Genomic DNA, 5,485 nt, shown 5'->3' with positions numbered 1-5,485 from the left:
CTTTGAAAATTGGATTCAGTTTGTCACGCAGTGTTATTCAAACTGTAAAGTGTTTTGTGTCGTTTCGAATTATCACGCTGGCACCAAAATGCTCTGTTTAATACCCACACGCATCCAATCGGGTATCAGTCAGCACAATTAACCAGCTCTGCAAAATGGTCCCCCAAGCACCTCCTCATTTATTACATTACCGATCTCTTATTTGTCCTTGGCACAAGTGATCCTGAATTATCAGGGATAGGCAGATGCTCAGCCAAAACATAATCACTGTGAAATAGATGGTCACAGACACACAATGATAACCAACGGGAGAAAATCAGGGGGCACCATGTTATTGGCCTTGTGTTAAAGTGGCATTCACCTTGGAGGGAACACAGGCGTAACGAGGAAGTGGATTGATAGTGTCATTGAGGACTTTTCACACATTTTGGCAGGTGTGTCAACGGAAATGGTACATTAAGATTGGGTCATACCCAGAGCCATCTAGCAGATTTCACAATTTATTTGACATTAGCAATTCCCAGTATTAGTTTGTGTGTTTTTCACACAAAGGTCATGTTCATTATTGTGTAGCAATCAACTATATGCAGAAAATCAACAATGAAATTAATATCTTTTAAAAAGAATGTTGTGTATTTAGAATTAGCAATGATACATTAACATCAGTGCTCCCTGTGTCATGGAGCTCTCTTCTAAGCTAACACTCTAAATTCCAGTCAATATCGGGGTTCTGGAATTGCTGCATGGAAGTTCCTTGCTTTATAAAGAGTGTAATGAAGGACCATATATGAGTGGAGGAGAAAAACAAACTTGGAGAGTTGTAGTAGGTCAGCTCTGTTTGATCTGACACTGAGTGATTGGGCTCAGGGTTCAAAGATGGATTTGAAGAGAAATGTCATCAATAAGGCCTCAGGTCCCCAAATGAAGGATAAATAATGGCAAGGGCCCATCACTCCACCATTTTCTCCTCCAGAAAAACTGGATGAATAAGGATATCTCCTGCTGAAGCATACCCCATCAAGCTCATTATTCGTATTATCAGTTGTTAGATAAACAAAAAGAATGGGAAAACCAATATGGAAGATACTGTGCAAAGGCTTCACTTTGTTACCTAACAAAAACGCCCACAAGTTTTATCCTACAAATTTTCTTAGACTGAGCAAATTATCAGCTTAGTGCCAGGCATCATCCTTTTATCCACAGAAACAAAAGAAGCTAGGTGACGTGCACATTCTGACAAACCTGTCTGCTTCTCGCTACAGCTTGCATAAATCCTTTTCTCTTGATAATCTTGTTTCTCTCTTGTCTAATGAGAGAGTCTAGGTTAAACAGTGCTACCAGGATCCTTGTTCAAAGCAAAAGACAAAAGACTTCTGTAGTGGCAAGTATGCAACTCTTCCAGAAAAAGGTTAAATACAAAGGATGGCATGTCACAGCTTTGAGAAGGTCAGAATAACATAAAACAGGGTACCAAAAAATAAACGACAGTCATATTTGCTCTCAAACTAAAACAGAGTTTTCAAAGTGAGATTAAAAAGACAAACCTAAAGTATAGTTGCATAGTATACTAAACATACTTCCCCCTATTCTTGGCAGTTCAAGGTCAGGGTAAATTGATTCCAAATTCCATATATTTATTGATACTGTTATGCATTCCTGCTATGCGTTTAGATGATTATGTTTCGAGTGTTATTGTGTGTGTTTACTTCTTGTGAAATGGATATGCTGAGTCTATCAGTGCTTGTCTGAGACCATCTCAGACCATCTCAAACTTCTGCCGGGTTGTCTTCAGAGAAAGACACAACAACTGCTTGAGTTCTCCCACCTGTGAAAAGCAATGGTAAATGTATATTTTTTTTTACATTTTAATCACATTATTCTCTATTCTCTAACACAATGCTAATATTATTCTGTACTGTCAGGCAGCCACTGTCAGGCAGCATAGGTATCCATATATACATATTTATATATCCATGCCGCTCCCTTGAAAATTATTGCATTAAATTAGATTTTATAGCACTTTCAGTTAATTTAGTTTTTATTAATGTAAGTGTATGATGGACTACTGGCTGACACAGCGCACTGTCCATCATAAATGAAATTTGGGTCCTTCTGAGTGGTTCTGAGGGTTCCTTTCAGTTTCCACTACAGCTGGCTTTCTGTTCATTGTGCCATCGATAATGAATCACACACACATGCATGGCTCTCTGAGCTACTGCAGATATGAACAGCTGTCTTTTAAAGGAGCCGTCTGAGCCAGCTCCCCTGACCCTACCCCTTGCCTCCAGCCCCAATTGCTGTTCTGACCTTGTGAGCTATCTTCTTTTGGGTCTTTTTTTTGTAATGCAGTCAGAGGAATATGTTCCCAGTCACCAGAATGTGATGCTTTGTCTGTGCTTTTGTGTGGCCATGCAGGCCTCCCTGTGGGGGGATGAGCCAGTCAGACATGGCGTGAACCCCAGGTCTTGTCTATAACCCAGGACAATAGCCAGCCACTCAGGAATTCTGGGATTCCTCAAGGTTCCACCCCCCCCCCACACACACACACACACACACACACACCCCACACACACACAAAACCCTGCTGTCCACACGCATTAAGCAGGGACCATGCCAGAGAAAAAGGAAAGAATTCCCTGAATTCATTTCCAGTACACTACCCACAGGTGCACCACTTTGTCTCTCTTACATAGCTAAAGGCAGTCACAAAACAACATCCAGATGTACATTGCTCACCCTTGGCAAGATCATTCAAGGAGAAAGTCCAGTGCAGTAATGTCGCTGAAGAACACAATATGAATTAACTGCACAGAACTTTATTTTGTGAGGATGATTCCAACGACCCACCTCTCTATTACTGCTGTTTCTGTGGTGCCCAAGGTTGACAGAGCTTTGCAATTCTGATACCACTTTAATCTCAATAATCATATGTTCACTTTGTTTTTTGATGTTGTGCTATGGTCCACATACTCAGGTGAAATTTCAAGTGACTGTAACGTTTTAGCGTTACCATATTTCTACCATATTGTTGTCCCTAAATCCTGAACTATGAAAACTACTGTCCCCCCTCCACAAAGACAAAGTTTGTGTGGGCTCCTGCAGATGATGGCACAGAGAAACCCTTCATGGTGCCTTCTGTCTGCTCAGAAAACAACAAGAGAGCACACCTGCACTGCGGATCTGCTAGGCATGCCAAGGTCACATCTCTGCATTTCATTCAGTGTACAGCACACTGCACTTCTTAACCTCTTTTTACTTAGTTTCACCATTAAGTTTTTTGTTTTTGTTTTTGTTAGGGGTATGGATTTATTGAATTGTCAAACCTGCCACCAAAGTCCTATTTACAGTTATCTCATGAATCTTGTTTTACAGCGAGGGGGAGAAAGGGGAGAAAAATAAACACTTAATTCAGTCAAATTGTTGGCATGACTCCATGTTGTCCATTAAAAGGGTGTCCTTCACATTAATACGTAGCATGTCCTGTTCAAATGTTTAATGAAAATGTAAGCAAATGTCTGGGAGGAAAACCTGCTTGCTTACATTGCTTCATCCCTTTGACATCAGATAACCCTTGAGAAAGGAGTTTCTCTCAGTCTGCTTTAAATGGCGCCTACCATTGAACTGTATCTGATAGAAATTCTGCATTAATCAAACATTTCCATCTCTGCTCAACTGCACATTGGTTGCTGGTCAGCCCTTAAAGCACAGTCATACTTCATATAAACCAGTAGCATGTGTGAAAGGGGTGCTGTTTGCACTTGAGCACAGATCTGCTGTTGTGTCGCATGTGCTGTTTATGGACACAATCAAATCAGCCTGTTTTTGCACCGGCAACATCCTCAGAAAATATGTGATTAGCCATAAATTTAGCCAACTGGATGAAATCTGCAATTTTATCAAAACAACAATAAATCCTTGTTAATACTACAGTTGCGGCTGCTCTCCCTTTTTCTCTCCTTCTCTCCAATTGCTCCTGTCTTAGTAAGCAGCTGAGGAGTGGAGAATCGGAAGCACACATTGAATCAGGTGAAAGATGGCAGAATGTGTGCTATTGCATCCTCCCCCTCCAGACTGCCTAAATTGCCCCAGTCCCATTGAAGCTAATCTGACCAAGCATGACACTGTAGCAAAATGGAACAACTGGTCAATAAATAACTAAATAAAATCTTGCCAAATGACAGAAGCTTTAATTGGTTGTGACCTTTGACCCTAATACACAAATCAGCAGGTCAAGGCTTTCACACAGTTGACAATGGCGTCCTAGCAGGCCCAGGACACAGTCCGGTCACACCCTGTATGGTTCCCACAGCCAGTGGGATTTCTTTGCCTATTGGGTTATGAGATGAGGCTTCTGTAAAGTTCTAGGCCCTGACAATCCAGGGAGACTCCTCCTGTCCATGCAAACAGTCCAGCCAGGAATCCAACCCATCTGTGTCAGTCTATGGTCTATGCCATTTCTCAAGGCCTGAAGTCCTGAGTTTTGAGGTTACCTTTTAATCGTCAGCTGATTTATAGTTAGTTCAATTCGTTCAATTCCCTTGAAAACAAAAACCACCACAACTAAAGCAAAAACTACCAGACCCTTTGGCTGCCTGGGGCTGGAATTAGACCACACATCAGGAGAACCTGAGTAAAGCATAAACAAATGAGTCACTTCCCAGTAGGTTATCATGGGATGCAAACAAAGAGCTCAGACCAGGGTCCCAACAAAAGTTCATGTAATGACCCACCCGTATTTATGAGACACATTCAGAACGGTTGTTTCTCTAAAGCAGGCAGTTTATATGAAGAAACAGAGCAGCAGCATCAAGCAGTCTGGTGCCTCCTGTGAGCAGGCGAGAAATCAGATACTGGTGCAGTCCCAATCAGACGTGCCATTAGACACACAGCTGTGACAAAGCAAGGGGACAATGACAGCAATATCGATCGCGGCGCGCAATCACCCAAATCACCGCTATGCCAAAAAGGTCTAACAGCCAGTGGTGGCAGCGTCCAGACAACACCAGGGTGTGACTTACAATAAGCTGTGACGCATGTGGCTGAGAGAGTGTGACTCATTGTGCATTTTAATTCTCTGTGAGTAGAACGCCGAATGAAACGGCCACACCAAGGAATATGCAGTGTTGAGCCCTATGGAGCACACATTTACTGTGACACAGTACTGAGTTACGGTCACCTTTCTGGAATATCAGTGGTTTCACATGTATTGTATTTCACATTGATATTGACTTCATGTTGTATTGCATTTCACTCCGTATTGAACATAGGCATCATCATGTCTAAAATTACTGCAGATGTGTCATGAATTACAACAAATTCAGTGCACTAGGATGATTTTCCACAAGAGAGAAGAACTGCCTCATTAACGTCTACACACACACACACACACACACATATATATATGATATGAACACCCATGAGGGCAAAAATAATTAGTCACAAGGTTGAAAATAAAACCACATAAAACAGAAATGCTAGCTAAAAA

This window comes from Megalops cyprinoides, chromosome 9 (genome assembly GCF_013368585.1).
Source record: "Megalops cyprinoides isolate fMegCyp1 chromosome 9, fMegCyp1.pri, whole genome shotgun sequence".
Taxonomy (NCBI): domain Eukaryota; kingdom Metazoa; phylum Chordata; class Actinopteri; order Elopiformes; family Megalopidae; genus Megalops; species Megalops cyprinoides.
The sequence above is the reverse complement of the archived record's forward strand: the minus strand, read 5'-3'. Positions refer to the sequence as shown.